We start from the raw sequence: 18,252 nt of genomic DNA on the forward strand, positions 1-18,252 counted from the left end.
ATTTCAGCTGGGGGAATGGGTGATGGTGCTCGTGCCAACAGCAGAAAGCAAACTCCTTGCCAGCTGGCATGGACCATATGAGACAGTGGAAGCCATTGGGGAGGTGGACTATGAGGTCAGACAACCAGACCGCTGAAGGCCAGAGCAAATCTACCACATCAACTTACTGAAGCCCTGGCGTAACCAAGAGACGTGCCTGGTCATTCAGGGAGCTCCACCCCAGACAGACGACCGACAGGAGCAGGTGAAGATATCTCCTGAGTTAACTCCAGAACAACGAACAGAGGTCATTGATATGATCCAATGTAACCAGGACGTGTTCTGTATCAGGTGGGCCGTACGACACTGGTCCAACATCATATTGTCACCAGGCCCGGAGTAAGGGTGACAATAAGGCCGTACCGGATACCGGAAGCTAAAAGGGAAGAAATTAGGACAGAAATGAAGAAGATGCTGGAACTCGGGGTTATTGAAGAATCCCACAGCCAGGGGTCCAGCCCTATCATCCTAGTCCCCAAGCCTGATGGTACCCTGAGGTTTTGCAACGACTTCCGGAAATTGAATGAAGTATCCCAATTTGATGCCTATCCAATACCACGCATTGACGAGCTAGTTGATCAGTTAGGCAAGGCCCGATACCTAACCACTCTGGACCTGAACAAAGGATATTGGCAAATTCCCGTGGCTGAGAATGCCGAGGAAAAGACTGCCTTCTCTACGCCCGATGGCCTGTTCCAATACACTGTCCTCCCTTTCGGACTCCATGGGGCCCCTGCAACATTCCAACAACTTATAGACAAATTGCTGCGACCCCATGCCAGGTATGCCCTGCCTATCTAGACGACATAGTCATCCATAGCCCTGACTGGGAAACGCACCTTGGAAAAGTAGAAGCGGTGCTAGATGCCCTGCAGCAGGCCGGCCTCACTGCCAACCCTCTCAAATGCATGATAGGACTAGCTGAGGCCAGATACCTCGGGTATGTAGTAGGGAGAGGTTTGGTGAAACCCCAATGGAATAAAGTGAAGGCAATACAAGGTTGGTCTCGACCAGTCCACAAAAAGCAGGTCAGAGCATTTCTAGGGATAGTAGGATACTATCGGAGATTCATCCCTCATTTCGCCACAAGAGCAAAGCTAGGGGCCCCGAGATAGTAAAGTGGACTGATGTGGCAGAAGGAGCATTAGCAGATTTAAGGACAGTCCTTTGCTGCTATCCGGTACTCATAGCCCCAGACTTCGAGAAGGAATTCATCCTACAAACAGATGCCTCGGAGGTAGGGCTAGAAGCTGTCCTTTTACAGATGGTAGGGGAGGAGGAACACCCGATCTTGTACCTCAGCCAGAAACTCCTAAAAAAGTAAAAGTACGCTGTCGTTGAAAAGGAATGTCTGGCGGTAAAATGGGCTATGGAGACTCTCTGCTACTACCTACTAGGGCTGCGGTTTACCCTTGTGACAGACCAGGCCCCAGTCCAGTGGATGCAAGAAACAAGGAGAAGAACGCAAGAGTGACTAGGTGGTTCCTATCCCTGCAGCCCTTCCATTTCCGGGTACAGCATAGGGCCGGAAGCCAACATGGCAATGCTGATGGCCTATCATGACAGCACTGCCTCTCATCCCAAGTAGCCCAACCCCATGGTCTTGAGCAGGGAGGGGGGATATGTGATACAGAATGGCCAGAGGGCAGTAGGAGAGTGTTAGAAGGGAGCCTTATTCCCCATAGAAGGAAGAAAGTTTGCTATAAATTAATTAAAGCACCTGAAGCCAGTCACATGATAAAACCCCCCTGCTTCAATCAGACAATGGGAGGAGTTGAAGCAAAGTGGACTGGTGTTGGAGCAGAGTGGATTGGCATTGGAGTAGAGAGCAGTTTGGAGGAATTGAAGCAGAGTGGATTAGTGTTGGAGCAGAGAGCAGTTTGAAGGAGTTGAAGCAGAGTGGATTGGTGTTGGAGCAGAGAGCAGTTTGGAGGGAAGCAGAGGAGAGTTTGGAGAAGTGCTGCGGTGGGCTAAGAAGACCAAGATCCTAGGTAAAGGGACACCTGGTTTGTGCAGAGGGAGGGCAGGAAGCCCCACAAGCTGAAGGGCAGGAGAGGGAAGTAGCCCAGGGGAAGGAATCACTAGTTCAAGCAGTTTACCGCTATCCCTAGGGCCCCTGGGCTGGGACCCGGAGTAGAGGACGGGCCCGGGTCCCTCCCTCTCCACTCTCCTCCTCTAGGACACTAGTGGGGTAGTTAATACCCCAGTTCAGGAGCAAGAAACGGTGCCCTGAAAACCCCCCCCCAGAAGAGGAAGCGCGAGACACATCATAGTAGTGCTGGCAGTTTGCCACAGGTTGTGCAAGATGGGAGTGTTATTGCGGTAAAGTTGTGTAAAAAAGAGTAATTGCAGTGCAAGGGATGTTAGGCAAAAGAGAATTTTGTATTTGTGATTATGTAAGGTTTTAAGGACCTAAACTGACAATCATGGTTTGTAAAACTCTTGTTTTGTAGGTTTAAGATGAATTGGTTTGGTTCTGCTTTGAGTTTGTTTGTTTTTTTTTAATGCTACTGAAAATCCACTTGAATCATTCAAAGTGGCAAAACTGCCAGACACTTTTTGCCAGACACAGGTGTCAAGGTTCCTTCCCCACTCTGAACTCTTGGGTACAGATGTGGGGAGCTGCATTGAAACCTCCTAAGCTTACTTTTACCAGCTTAGGTTAAAACTTCCCCAAGGTACAAACTATTTTACCTTTTGCCCTTGGACTTTTGCTGCTACCACCAAACGTCTAACCGGGTTTATTATTGAGAGAGTCATTTGGAAATGTCTTTCCCCCAAAAATCCTCACCAAAACCTTGCACCCCGCTTCCTGGGGAAGGTTTGATAAAAATCCTCACCAATTTGTATAGGTGACCACAGACCCAAACCCTTGGATCTTAAGAACAATGAAAAAAACATTCAGTTTCTTACAAGAAAAATTTTAATAGAAGAAAAAGTAAAAAGAATCACCTCTGTAAAATCAGGATGGTAAATACCTTACAGGGTAATTAGATTCAAAACATAGAGAATCCCTCTAGGCAAAACCTTAAGTTACAAAAAGACACAAAGACAGGAATACAGAAGGACCTAGACAAATTGGAGGATTGGGCCAAAAGAAATCTAATGAGGTTCAATAAGGATAAATGCAGGGTCCTGCACTTAGGATGGAAGAATCCAATGCACCGCTACAGACTAGGGACCGAATGGCTCGGCAGCAGTTCTGCGGAAAAGGACCTAGGGGTGACAGTGGACGAGAAGCTGGATATGAGTCAGCAGTGTGCCCTTGTTGCCAAGAAGGCCAATGGCATTTTGGGTTGTATAAGTAGGGGCATAGCGAGCAGATCGAGGGACATGATCGTTCCCCTCTATTCGACACTGGTGAGGCCTCATCTGGAGTACTGTGTCCAGTTTTGGGCCCCACACTACAGGAAGGATGTGGATAAATTGGAAAGAGTACAACGAAGGGCAACGAAAATGATTAGGGGTCTAGAGCACATGACTTATGAGGAGAGGCTGAGGGAGCTGGGATTGTTTAGTCTGCAGAAGAGAAGAATGAGGGGGGATTTGATAGCTGCTTTCAACTACCTGAAAGGGGGTTTCAAAGAGGATGGCTCTAGACTGTTCTCAATGGTAGCAGATGACAGAACGAGGAGTAATGGTCTCAAGTTGCAATGGGGGAGGTTTAGATTGGATATTAGGAAAAACTTTTTCACTAAGAGGGTGGTGAAACACTGGAATGCGTTACCTAGGGAGGTGGTAGAATCTCCTTCCTTAGAGGTTTTTAAGGTCAGGCTTGACAAAGCCCTAGCTGGGATGATTTAACTGGGACTTGGTCCTGCTTTGAGCAGGGGGTTGGACTAGATGACCTTCTGGGGTCCCTTCCAACCCTGATATTCTATGATTCTATGAATATCCATTCCATTCAGCACAGCTTATTTTCTCAGCCATTTAAAGAAATCGTAATCTAACGCATATCTAGCTAGAATTTAGTAAGTAATCTAAGACTCCATTCCTGTTCTGTCCCCAGCAAAAGCATCACACAGACAGACCCAGACTCTTTTTTTTCTCCCCCCTCCAGCTTTGAAAGTATCTTGTCTCCTCATTGGTCATTCTGGTCAGGTGCCAGCGAGGTTATCCTGGCTTCTTAACCCTTTACAGGTGAAAGAGTTTTTCCTCTGGCCAGGAGGGATTTTAAAGGTGTTTACCTTTCCCTTTATATTTATGACAACAGGTAATTAGTGTTGTTTAGGTTTGGTATTTAGCATTTAACCCTTAAGGTACCTCACTACTTTATAAAGATGAAGACCAAAGTTATGGCTGTAGTAAGGGGCAACCAGAACCAGGAGAATGGAGAGAGATTATGGATTTTTTTTTTTTGGTCACAAAAGAAACAGTTAAAATTGATAAGGCTAATAATGTTATGGAGGTTAAACTATGGAAGGAATAAGAAAAGGAGTACTTGATGCATCCGATGAAGTGAGCTGTAGCTCACGAAAGCTTATGCTCTAATAAATTTGTTAGTCTCTAAGGTGCCACAAATACTGCTTTTCTTTTTGCGAATACAGACTAACACAGCTGCTACTCTGAAACCTGTCATTATGGAAGGAATGTGCATTTTCCCAGGACGTGTGCAGTGTATATTGGAGAATGGGTAAAAGAAATGCAAACAAAACATGGTACTTAATTAAAATCCTATTAGGGCTCCAAAAGGAGCCACAATAGGTTGTGCTTTTCTTTTTCCGATCTGTGTGTGTTTTGGAGCAGGAGATGAAAGTGGAAAGTAACCAGAACTTTGGTGGAAGTGGAGTGTTTCCCTTTTAAAACAGTCTCTGAGCTGCTGATAGCTTTGGATCCAAAAGCAAGACAGAAAGCCTGTGTGTGGATGCAAATTATCTAGCTGATGGGGGAAGGGAGAGAACTGCCCATAAGTGGCAGTACAAAGAAGGTGCAAATAATAAATATATCTGGCCAGCAAACAAGCTACTAAAAGACTCGGATTATGGCCTTCCAGGAAAGGGAGGTGAAAAAAACAAGTCAAGCCTGAAAATAAGGGGGACAGGTTAACCCTAAGGTAGGGGTGGGTGTATGGGTGTGTACAGTGCTGAATTCTGAAGCTGTCTCTCAGCTATTACCTGAGAATAAACTTAAAGGTTGGTACAGCAGAGAAAACTGCAAAACTGGTCTGTTGTACAAGAGAGGAAACTGAGGTTCACCACCTCATGAATTTCATAAATGACAAGTGAGTGGGGTAATTCACTAGCCTGACTATAGAACAAAATAATGACAGCCTGGAGGTAATTTTTTCTGTTTTTCCTGCAATTAGCAAGAAGATTTGTAAAAGGAAGTGGTATTAATATTAAGCAATAATGTGTCCCCACCAGGGGGGTGGAAATTGTTTCTTTTGTTTTTCAGACACTCTACAAGCAAGCTGGCACCAGTGGAAGAATAACCCAGAATACCATGGAACTATGTTTTGTGTTGTTTGTCTGTGGTGTTTGTCTTGTTCTAGCATTGTTGTGTTTCAATGAACAGAAAACCTCATGACGTCAGTGAGGGGTAGCTTCAAAAGGCTTGTGGGGGAGATGTGTATGGAAATTCAAAATGCTCAGCTAGGAAGCCAGCACCTGTGTAATAACTACCGTGGTACCTGGAAATGAAATGGCAACTAAGGTGGGCCCCACAAGCCCTATGGGAATAATGAGAAGGGGAGAAGCTCACTGGGAATCAATGGAGAGATGTGTAAAATGGTGTAAATCAAGAGAAGATGTTTGGATGTGTCTCTCTCCTATGACTATGGAGGAGCAGGATCAATGGCCTATGCAAGGGGTGGACAATTGGGTGTACTGTGTATAAGGTGTTTTGCTGGGAACGTACATATTACTAGAGGCACAATTACACCAGCCCATAGTCAAACTACACCCATCTACATGCTGCTATCTGGACTTTGGTGCACAAATGGATCTGTAAATCTTATTGCTGTAAATAATCGAACCAGGGCATACGGCCTGATTCCATATCAAGTGGTTAAGTTGGTTTGGACAATAACCCATTTCTCTGTGGACATTCAATGAACTTATAATATGGACAAAAGCAAGCAAAACCTGCAGGGGTAGCTTGTTGCAACTGCCAGCAACTGGACACATTAAGATCTTGACCCTGTCGAGAAGGAGGAGAGGCCGTGTTTCGGTGGGGGCTCGGATGTTGGACCATACTGCGGTGGTCAGGACTCTCGGTGTTGCTGTGAATTATTATAACGGTTGGTGTATTGTTAAGTATACTTGTGTTACGTTGCAAATGGAGATAACCTATAAGTAATGTAGTAAGTCCTCCCTCCTCCACAGTGTACTAGACAACCTGGACCCAACTTTCTCGGGCCCACTACAATGGGAAGTCTGGAACACTAATTGGAATAGGTGTGGTATGCCTGTATGAGAGAAGGTGCAGGGCACAGTACTACACAAGGGGCAGTGGGACAAATGGAATAGCGACACCTTCCACCTTGATGCCTGGCCCTATTAGGAAATGTGTCGCCATATATCCTATGATTCTCCAGGGATACCTGGGCAGGAGGATCCCAAAAGAAAAAAAAAAAGGGGGGGGGGGAGTGTTAGGATAGATATTCAGGCCTGTCTGCAAAGGCCTAGACTCTAAGAACTTAGGTGTATTCTTATCACTTGGCTAGTTAGAGAGGTACAAAACAAGAATCAAAATCACAGTCTGCCTGTGTAAGGGCCTCCTCTCACTAGGATAGTCTAAGGCCTTCTTCTTAGGCTAAGGCCTTTGGCTAAACAGCAGGGGCAGCCATAAGCTGGGAAGCGAACGGTCGTGTCCTCACCAGTCACACTGAAATAAGGCAGTTTTGGGTTGTTAAAAAGGAGATTCAATCTAACACCTCCAGAGAAAGGGAAGAGCCTAGAAGATTTAAAGAAAACTTAAGTCTGATAGCATCCTGTTTGGCAAGAAATCACCTATCAATAGCTGGGGTGTGAAATCCTCATTTCTTTGTTGTTCTATCACTGTAGTCCCCACTTCCCTATTGTTTGTCTGTATCATCTGTCTGGTTCTGTGATTGTTCCTGTCTGCTGTATAATTAGTTTTGTTGGATGTAAACCAATTAAGGTGGTGGGATATAATTGATTAGATAATCATGTTACAATAGGTTAGGATTGGTTAGTTAAATTTCAGTAAAATGATTGGTTAAGGTATAGCTAAGCCAGAACTCAAGTTTTATTATATAGTCTGCAGTGAATCAGGAAGTATGTGTGTGTGGGGGAATTGGAATCATGTTTTGCTAAGGGTGGGGAATGGGAACAGGGACACAGGCAAGGCTCTGTGGTGTCAGAGCTGGGAAGGGGGACACTGAGGAAGGAAACTGGAATAATGCTTGCTGGAAGTTCACCCCAATAAATATTGAATTGTTTGCACCTTCAGACTTCAGGTATTGCTGCTCTCTGTTCACGCGAGAAGGACCAGGGAATGGGAGGGTGAAGGAATAAACCTTCTAACACATGGCTCCTGCTGGAGACTGGTAAAATAGTATTTTTTACCAAAGGTCTCATTCAAAGCCCACTGAAATTAATTGATTGATTGGAGGCTTCATAGTGAAAACAGTTGGCATCAGGTCAGGCCCTTCATGTATACATGTGCTTGAACAGACTGTGGTTAATGGGTCTATTAGGCACTATTGTCATCTGAAAATCTACTTGTGGTAAAAAGTATTTTTCCCAGTAGTCTTGGTCAGTTTTATTGTAATAGCCAGTTATGTGGCCACGATGAAAGAAGGCTAATGTCGATCACATTTGAGTTATTTAATAATCCCCTTTAAGTAAAAGGAACACTTGGCTATTCACTTGGCTATTCCTCATAAATAGTCTCCCGTTTAGGACAATGCACAGAACTAAAATAATTTGGGGAAACTAACTTTGGTGCTTCTAGCTGGATTGAGTCATACGAAGGTGAAGACAAAGTTACATCCCGCTAAACGTACCACATCAATGTCACCAAAGCCCAGGTATGAACCCAATATCTGAAGCCACTGCAGTGGAGAAGGAGAAGCATCCTCTCCCATTAGATGCAAGCTCACTTGGCTCTAGCAGAGCCGTTCATTACCCAGCATTGGAGACATAACACCTCCTCCCCAGCAAAGAACAGGAGCAAGTACTTGCCACTCCTGAGCCTGCTGAACAAAGTAGAAGCTGGTTGCTCCTGGCAAAGCCTGGCTTTCAGAGAGAGAATTGGCAGAAATCCTAGGGAGGGGGGAAGTTTAAAACTTCGGGACAAAGTATTAAGTAAAGGGAGGGGGAAACAGCTAATGGTACAAGAAGGGACTTGAGAAAACTAGGGAAGCAGCCTTGGTGGGGGCTTCCCACGTGAGTGGCACGTGGCTGGGGACTTCAGGATGGTGTTGCCTCCTTCCTTTTTTTTTTTTAGCTGGTCCCAGTCTGTCGAAGCCTTTGGACTTTCTGCTTCAGGGATTGCTCCAAGGCTGCTCCAACCCCCCATATCATCCCACCCCCCCAAAGGAGGCATCCGCTGATCCCAATGCCCCTTCCCTCAGCAGTGCCACTCCAAGCCAGAAGGGCCATGCTCGCAGCACTGGGAGATGTTACCCAGAGGGCACCTGATCTCAGAAGGATGGTGGGGAAGCTGGGTGCTTCCTCCCTTCAGTCCTCCCGGCCCCTCCACAGCCTCCTGCCACATCAGTCAGTGTCAGCGAGCAGCCTGACACGGCTTTAACACTGTGCCAGCACCTTGTGGGGCCAAAGCTGCTAGCACCAAGGTGCCCCCACAAGGCAAAGGCACCAGCGAGCCACCACCACTGCCGCTCCTAGTTGCAAGTCCCAGGATGGCCTCATGCCCCCCCCCGAATGGATCCCAGCAAGCAGAGCAGCAGCATCCCAGAGCTTGTGCTAAGCAGAGCTGAGAGAGGAGCGCAATCAGGGAGCTGAGGCAGGGGCTCTGGGGTGCACTCTCCCACCCTCCAGATGCCCAGCTCTGATCTTTGCATTGGGAAGGGGAGGCGGGGGGGCCTAAACTGAATTTTGGGGTGGCTATAGTCCCTGCAGGCCCCCCTCTGCCCCCCAGGTACTAACACTTTACAGAAATCTATTACATCAACACTGTTGTCTTTATCATCCAAACTTGTAATCTCATCCTAAAAAGGTATTTAGTGAGTTTGACAAGATCTATTTTCCATAAACCCATGTTGATTGCCATAAATTATATTGCCCTCCTTTAATTCTTTATTAATCAATCAGCACTTGATTAATAAAGAATTAAACGAGGGCAATATAATTTATGGCAACCAACGACTCCATGATCTTTCCCAGGATCGACATCAGACTGATAGGCCCAGAATTGCCCACGTTGTCCCATTTACCTTTTTAAAAACCCTGGCACAACATTAGTTTTCTGCCAGTCTCCTGGAACTTCCCCAGTGCTGCGAGAGTTATCAGTGTCCACCCCCTACCCCCATTTAAATGAACCATTATTGAATCCAGCCCAGCCCAGCCCAGAGACGACTAAGAGCTCTTCCCAGATAACGGGTGTTGTTTGGTGAGTCTCAGTCCCAGCTCCCATCACAAGCTCACCAGCAGGCTTTGCACTAGTTGGCAAACTCAGCTAGGCCAAGAACTGCCTGGGCCATGGAGCGTGACCACGGCTCTCACAGGACGGCCCTCCCCGGCTCAGGGCTGAGGCAGCTGCCGGGGCCCAGTCTGTGTAGATAAACAGAGAGCCTCACTCGCCAGGGCCAGCCAGCGAGCCCTTAAAAAACTGTCTGACTTTGTTGCAAGATAAAGTTGAGTTCATTAAATCATCAAATTAGTGTATTAAATAAGTTGCATAAAACGTCACATCTGTCTGGGGTATTTATCTGGCACTTATGACTGAAGTATTTGAGGCCTGGATCCACAAAGGGACTTATGAATCGAGACACTGAGCATCACAACTCCGAACTTTCAGGCACTAGACAGTCACTGGAACAACCCTGGGAACCGCACAGCCTGAGCCAGGCCCCTCAGCTCAGATCCCAAAGTTATTTTAGGCTCCTAACTTCCGTTGATTCAAATGGACATTAGGACCCTCAATATCTTTGGGGATCAGGGCCCTAGGCTGCGTGTCCAATGGTAGGGAGAGATCAGCCCTTTAGAAAGGGATCCCCAAAGACCAGCACAGTAGGTGGTGAGCTGCCTAAGCTAGTCAATGAGACGTGCCAAAGCCCCACTCCCTCCCAGATTCAGCACCCACGTCCAGGCAGCAGGGAGGTGCCAGCTCTGCTTGGGATTCACAGCCAGGAACCCCGCCTCTGGAGTCATCTTAGCTTAGATGCCTAAGCTGTTTCTTGCAAGAATGAGTAGGTGTCTGCCTGACTCTTCACCAAATTGGGGATGGGGAGAGGAAGAGGAAGTTCCCATGTTATAGCCTTTAGCTCAGTGATTAGAGAACTAATCTGGGATGTGGGAGACCCAGATTCCTTTCCCCTCTCAGGCAGACAGACAGAGAGAAAGAGACCCCTGTTCAAATCCTACCTCTCAGGAGGGTGCTCTAGCCACTGAGCTATGGACATTTGGATGTGGGGCTCCTTCAGTCTCCTGTAGAAGCTGTTCCAACAATGAGAGACTCATTGAAGCAGAGAGACTAAACCAGGAGTCTCCCACCTCCTGGGGGATGCCCGGACCACTGGGCTACAGAGTCCCTGTCTGGCCCAATGATTCTAAGTGAAAATTCAGGCACCAAGTGAGTTTAGGTGCCTACAGGGATGGGTGGTCGCTGAGTGGGGGTTTTGTGTAGGGATCACAGTGGCACCTAAGTACCTTTGTGGATCTAGGCCTGAATGTCTCTCAATGTTTTTTTGTTTGTTTTTACCCTTACTACTCCCATGCACTGGGGAACTTCCATTATCTCCATTTAACAGCTGGAGAACTGAGGCACAGAAAACTAAGCCCCCCCCCCCCAAAAACCCCAAACCCTCTAGGAGCACTTCTATATTTAGCATGTTGTAATTCAGGAACCTGTTGTCAACTCACTTCAAATTCAGTAGAGATATTGGGTGGGTCCCAGACTTAGCCGACACATTGTGGATTATGGGGCTGACCCAAGAGTTTACAAGGAAATTGGATTTACAATCAAAACTCCATTGCAATCGTCTCTATGAAATGCTCCTGCTACCCCCATTGTCTCATTAGCCACCATAAGGCTTCCCAGAAGATTGTACCCGACTGCTAGTCACAGCAGTTAAGACGCTGGGCTCTGGGATAACCAGATCCCTGGTAATTCTGGGCTTTGAATAAAGACACCAAGTCCGACCTGCTACCGCTCATGGGGGCTAGTTCACAAGGATACAAGGGACTGAGCTATTCAGTAAACGCTGTGTGAATCCCAAAAGCTAAATGACTTTTTACACCAATGAACATTCACCCCAAACCCTGTGACATGACTAACAAATATTCCAAAGACAAAGAGTTTGTGACTAAACACGTAGAAACTATTCTGAGCCTCTTTGCAAGTCACAGCTACGTTTGCAGCGGGCAGAGCTGGTTTGCGAGGGACCCATTGACCAGAAAAGGAGCTGGGCTCCCAACTCCTTTGACCCTTAATGAGGAGGTTTCACCAGCTGTAGGTTAAACCAGGCAGATGCTTTTAAAGTCTCCCTAACCAAATTCGACTAAAGCTCTCAATCGTCAGCTCCTCCGTGCTCTCCTCTCTCAGAAACTGGTATCCCCGGCTCATACAGGCGTACAGAGAGAGAGAGAGAGAGAGAGAGATCTGCCGGCTCGTTTCTTCTACCTGCAACCCAGGAGCGTTGTCAGTGACTAATTTCCACTGACAAAATTCTCCGTCCAAACCCCGGAGCAAAGTTCACGTCCCATTAGCCAGCAATACCTCTGAGCTGCCGCCGCAGCTTGGAGAACAGCGGGTGCTTTCCCTGCAGCCTCCGAGCCCCGCCGGCCTCCGCAGCGTCCCCCGGGCTGCTGGGCTTTGGACCGGAGGAGGACACGGAGGTGCCGCGCCGCCGCGGTGAGGGGCCGGCAGAGGGGGCGGGTGAGCAGCCCGGACTCTGGAAAGCGAGACCCGTGTGCCCGGACCAGCCGCGGCGGCCGCCCGCCTGCGAGCGCGGGGTCTGATCCGGAGTGAAACGGAGCCGCCCTAGGCAACACAAGCAGCCCTAGATAAGGACGGACCTGCCCCGTCCAAGCCCCAGCAGCCCGGGGGACGCTGCGGAGGCTGGCGGGGGCTCGGAGGCTGCAGCGCCGGCGCAAGGACGTTTCTCGCCCACCTTCCCGGCCCCCCCCCCGAGCCCTGCCCCCCCGCGGCAGCTCCTGCGGGGAGTTTCTGGAGCCGATGATGCAGTTTCGTTTGGTAACCCTCAGTGGGATGGGAGGGTAGTGGCCTGTAGGGTGGGGTGTTGGAGAGGAGTCCTTGGCTGCCTCACTACAAAAGCAGTTTTCCCTCTCTTGGTATTGACACCTCCTCCTCAACTATTGGGAGTGGGCCACATCCCCCCTGACTGAATGCCCAAAGGAAGGCACTGTGGATGTAGGAGCTCGCCACACCAATATTCCACACGAGGATGGACTACAAGCCGTCAGGAACAGTATCCCTCACCTGGTGGCTGAGCTTTGTGCCTTTGTCCTGGCCCACAACCATTTCACATTTGGGGACAATGTATATCTTCAAATCAGCGGCACTGCGATGGGTACCCGCATGACCCCACAGTATGCCAACATTTTTATGGGCTGACTTAGGACAAAGCTTCCTCAGTTCTCGTCCCCTAGTGCCCTTAATCTACTTGCGCTACATTGATGACATCTTCATCATCTGGACCCATGGGAAGGAGGCCCTTGAAGAATTCCACCGGGATTTCAATAAGTTCCACCCCACCATCAATCTCAGCCTGGACCAGTCCACACAAGAGATCCACTTCCTGGACACGACAGGGCAAATAAGTGATGGTCACATAAACACGCCCCTATAGCGGAAACCTACTGACCGCTATTCCTACCTACATACCTCCAGCTTCCATCCAAGACACATCACACAATCCATTGTCTACAGTCAAGCCCTAAGGTACAACCACTTTTGCTCCAACCCCTCAGACAGAGACAAGCACCTACAAGATCTTTATCAAGCATTCTTAAAACTACAGTACCCACCTGGGGAAGTGAGGAAACAGATTGACAGAGCCAGAGAGGTACCCAGAAGTCACCTACTACAGGACAGGCCCAACAAGGAAAATAACAGAACACCACTGGCCATCACCTACAGCCCGCAGCTAAAACCTCTCCAGCGCATCATCAGTGATCTACAACCTATCCTGGAAAACGATCCCTCACTCCCAAAGGCCTTGGGAGGCAGGCCAGTTCTCGCTTACAGACAGCCCCCCAACCTGAAGCAAATAATCAACAGGAACTACACACCACACCACAGAAACACTAACCCGGGAACCAATCCCTGCAACAAACCCCGTTGCCAACTCTGTCCCCATATCTACTCTAGCGACACAATCAGAGGACCCAACCACATCAGCCACACCATCAGGGGCTCATTCACCAGCACATCTAGTAATGTGATCTATGCCATCATGTGCCAGCAATGCATCCTCTGCCATGTACAATGGCCAGACCGGCCACTCTCTATGTAAAAGAATAAATGGACACAAATCAGACATCAGGAATAGAACATTCAAAAACCAGCAGGAGAACACTTGAATCTCTCTGGACATTCAGTAACTGATTTAAAAGTAGCCATCCTTCAACAAAAAAACCTTCAAAAACAGACTTCATTTAGCTGCACAAACTGCAGAGCTACAATTCATTTGCAAACTTAACACCATTAATTTGGGCTTGAACAGGGACTGGGAGTGGCTGGCTCACTACAAAAGCAATTTTCCCTCTCTTGGTATTGACACCTCCTCATCAATTATTGGGAGTGGACTACATCCACCCTGATTGAATTGGCCTTGTCAAAACTGGTTTTCCACTTGTGAGGTAACTCCCTTCTCTTCCTGTGCCAATATATTTAGGCTTGTATCTCGAATCTCCACTCCGTGCATCTGAAGAAGTGGGTTTTTTGCCCACGAAAGCTTATGCCCAAACAAATCTGTTAATCTTTAAGGTGCCACCAGACTCCTCATTGTTTTTGTAGAGATATAACAGTTCTCGTCTATAAAAGCAAGTCGCTAGCCCGCTTCCTAGGAGAGAGACCTCAAAATGAGAAATTAGTCTGTACTGGAGCTAGTGAGATAAGCTGTTACATTTGAAAAGCTGAATAAACACCTTTGTGAATCCCTGACTATGTAGGCCCCTAACCCCCATTGAGATCAATGGCAGTTCTTTATGAATCCCATCCATAGTTGTCAGCACAGTTAAACTTCTACTTTTTCTTTCCCCAGTTCCTAGCTGGAGAATCGAGAGCTGAAAGCAATTAGAATTAAGCTGAGCTGAGCTGTGGGAGACTCAGGTTCTGATTCCAGCACTGCCAGAGATTGCTGTTTGCATTTGCGCAAGTCACTTAGGGTATGTCTACACAGCAATTAAACATATACAGTTGGTCAGCTGGTTTGGGCTCAGGCTTGGGCTCTGGGGCTGTAAAACTGCTGTGTAGACATTAAGGCTGGAGCTGGGGCCCAAGCTTTGGGAGCCTACAAGTGGGGAGGGTCCCGGAGCCCAACTATCTACAGTGCAATTTTTACCCTACAGCCGAATCCTGAGCCCGAGCCAGCTGACCTGGGCCCTCCAAGGCTATGCTGTGGGTCTTTTATTCCAGCACAGACGTACCCTTAGGATGGGATCCACAAAGGTACTTTGGCAACTAAACCCCAGAGGCTGGTGCCTACATCTCAGGTTTAGGCACAAAGCCCCAGTTTGAGCTCCACTACAGTCCACAAAACTCCCGCCAAACCCTGTAGGGGCCAAGTGAGTTTATGTGCCTAAGTTTTTAGGGGAGAAGTTCCTTCAGCACCTATGTTTCTGCAAATGCAAACTGCTGCCTTCCTCAGGACATCTGAATGCCTGTCTCCCACCTAAGCCCCAGAGCAAGTCACGAACAGGGGGAAGACAGACGTTTATCCACCTGTGTCATATACAGGACCCAATCAGGTAGGTGTGCTCAGAGAGGGTCCGTTCAAAATTCAGCTGACTCCACAGGAAAAGCAAGTGGGAATGGTGCCACTGCCTACCTTCAACCTTTAGCCCAGTGGCTTGAGCTCTCACCTGGGATGTGGGAAACCCACGTTCAGTCTCCACCTCCACCAGAGGGGGGTGAGAGGATTTGAACAGGGTTCTCCTGCCTCTCAGCTACTCTAACCCGTGGTGGAACCAGGTTTTATGATGGGACATTTCTAGTGTTTTGGCGAGCGAGCCAGCCTCAGCTTACCCAGCAGCTGTGGCTCCTGCCCTGCGGGACTGGGTCCTGTTCCCCACCCTAGGCATTGCATCCCGGTGCACAGGGCCACAGTGCCATTCAGGCTTGGCCCGGCCGCCCCTCCATCTTGACAAAGGGGCAGAGAGGCCAAATATGAGTGATATTGGAACATGGTGCATGGGTTCACAGCACCATGTAACCCCGTGTGCCTTATCACAATGCTGGGAGTGGGGAGCCTGGCCCAGACTTGCAGGACAGAAACCACCATTGATGGGTGAGAGTGGGGTGGGCTCACTCTCCAGCCCACCACCAATGACCCATTGCCCCCCTGGTTGCAAGAGACCACCTGCAAGGGGGTTGTCACCCTTCCTTCTTTCACCCTTACGGGCTGCACCCCTGGTTCTAACCACTGAGCTGTGGGACAGTCTGAGGCAGGGCTCCCTCAGCCTCTCCTGTTGAAGCTGTTCCACTGTGGATACATCATGAAAGCATGAGTGAAGGAAGTCGCTGGACCCTAGATCTCACCTCTACCAGGTGGGTGCCCGAACCACTGGACTAATGAGTCACTCTCTCTCTCTCGCCCAATGACTATTGAAGTATTTATCCAAAGTGAAACAGCTTCACCAGGAGCGACTGAGTGAGCCCTACCTCTGACTATCCCATAGCCCAGTGGTTTGAGCACCCTGCTGAGGGGTGAGTGACCCCTGTTTAAATCCTCTCTCCCCCCACTGCTGGAGAGGGAAAATTGAACCTGAATCTCCTACATCCTGGGCAGGTGCTCTAACTACTTGGGTGGAAGTTATAAGGGAGTCACCACCCTCTCCTGAGCATGCCCCCTGAATTGCAGGCAGGAGAGGCAGGGGAATGGCTATCTTCCCCAGGTTTGTGGATTGCACTGTGGCTTGGGCATGAGACAGGTATTTGGACACATAAAGCGAGCCAGCAATGCATATAACCAGAGGCAGAAACGTTGCAATGCTTAAGACCTTTAGTGGATTCCACCCCTAGTGCTCAGCACCACAAATGACTTGGTTAAAATATTCCTAATATAAATAGTGGTTGTAAATAGGAATGTGGGCACCACCTGAGTAAAGCTATTTGTCAGCGTGCAGTCAACTGGAGGAGCAGGACATTAGACTGAAGCTCCAGGGACAGGGACTGAATTTTCTTCTGCATCTTCTACTGTTCCAACCACACTGTTAGTGTTTAAAATAAAAATATGCCCATTCTACAGATGCTGCTATTGAGACCTGGAGAAGTTAAGACCTCAAAATTAAATAGTCAATTGTAATTTTGGGTCCCCATTTTGGTTTCCTTTGTGTTCCTGTGGACTGTCTTTGGGTTATAGGGCCCTGACCCCTGAATGGGGTCCTCCTTGGGCACTACTACAATATAAATTATTTAATACTTATCAGTTGGAAAAATCAGAGTGTCCAGCAGAGGTCAACAAAAATGATTAGGGGGCTGGAGCACATGACTTATGAGGAGAGGCTGAGGGAACTGGGATTGTTTAGTCTGCAGAAGAGAAGAGTGAGGGGGGATTTGATAGCTGCTTTCAACTACCTGAAAGGGGATCCAAAGAGGATGGATCTAGACTGTTCTCCTGTGCCAAGTGAAAGATTCCATAAATCAGGCAAGCAAAGGGTAAAGTAGGTCTCCAGGAATACATATATGGACACACACACACAGTTGGTGATTTAAAAGAGCCCATTTCAAAAAGCTGAAAACAATTATGAGTCAAACAGCTGGGAGAAAAACATTAAACAAAAAAAATGTGAATGATATTTGGGAACTGTTTAAGAACCTTTTTCTGGATACCCAAAAAGCCACAACCTCACGGAGAAAAAAGTTTGCACTGGTTAAAAAAAAAGTCTGGCTTAGAGGGGAAGCAAAGGCAGTGATAAATAATAATAAAAGACGACATACCAGGGTACTGTCCTGACCAGTGAGGGGATGTGTCACTGCCTAACTTGCAACCTGGGATGTCTTGCAATGCCCTACTGTTGTAGCTCCCAGTCTGGAGTGCTCTCAAACAGCTTGCCAGCAGGCAGGTGACACCCTGAGTGTCTGCGTTATCCACAGCCCTGGTTCAGCAACTCTGATCCCAGCAGTCTGTCAGCAAACATCAGCCACACTCTGGCTCTCACCAGCCTTGGTTATACTGAAGGGTGATCCCAACATGCTCTCAGTCCTGGATTTCCCCCCCAGAAACATATGTCCAGTACTGCTCAGCCCTCTCCTGGACTGTACAAATATATTGAGTCTTACTCCTTTAAAAGAATAATATGCACGCAACTTGTTATCCCAAATGGAGTTACCCAGATACTTCAGCCTGAACACACCAGATTAGGTAAAAAAGTGAAATGAGTTTATTAACTACAAACAGAGAGATTTTAAGTGAGTACAAGTCCTGAGGCATAAAAGTCAGAAATGGTTGCAAGAAACACAAATAAAATGCTTTTTCATACCTAACTTAACAAACTATGTTAGATTCAAAGCCAAGCAGCTCACTAAGTGTTTCCAGCAGTCTTACTGACCAACCTAGAGAGATGGTGGAATCTCCATCCTTAGAGGTTTTTAAGGCCCAGCTTGACAAAGGCCTGGCTGGGATAAGGTCTCGTCCAACCCTAATCTTCTATGAATCTTTGGGTCAGGACCCCTCCCCCATAGTGGCTTCCTTTGTTTTCTCAGGTGCAAAGAAGGAGATTGACAGGCAGAGAGAGGTGTCTTGTATCTGCCCCTTCTTTTTACAGTCCTGTCCCACCTTTGAGAAGCTGTAATAGAGCATTGCTGCACCAGAATGGTGCAGCCCACTGGTTGTCTCAGGGAATTAGCTCTCAGAGCCCTAGAGCACCTTCTAGGGGCTGG

At 47.9% G+C, this 18,252-nt stretch overlaps 3 protein-coding genes across 3 annotated transcripts in view; all 3 read right to left on the bottom strand.

Moving 5' to 3' along the window:
* The window catches only part of LOC119852254 (GTPase IMAP family member 8-like), a 58,049-nt gene extending 46,042 nt beyond the window's left edge, over positions 1 to 12,007 (bottom strand). Inside the window, 1 exon segment of the mRNA XM_043507094.1 lies at positions 11,905 to 12,007. The gene's annotated coding sequence lies outside the window, so the exon portion shown is untranslated.
* LOC122458498 (GTPase IMAP family member 2-like) overlaps positions 1 to 18,252 on the bottom strand; it is a 237,450-nt gene that overhangs the window by 156,699 nt on the left and 62,499 nt on the right.
* The window catches only part of LOC119850710, an 829,101-nt gene that overhangs the window by 131,608 nt on the left and 679,241 nt on the right, over positions 1 to 18,252 (bottom strand). The gene's annotated exons all lie outside the window — the stretch shown is intronic.

This window comes from Dermochelys coriacea, chromosome 2 (genome assembly GCF_009764565.3).
Source record: "Dermochelys coriacea isolate rDerCor1 chromosome 2, rDerCor1.pri.v4, whole genome shotgun sequence".
NCBI classification, from domain to species: Eukaryota; Metazoa; Chordata; order Testudines; family Dermochelyidae; genus Dermochelys; species Dermochelys coriacea.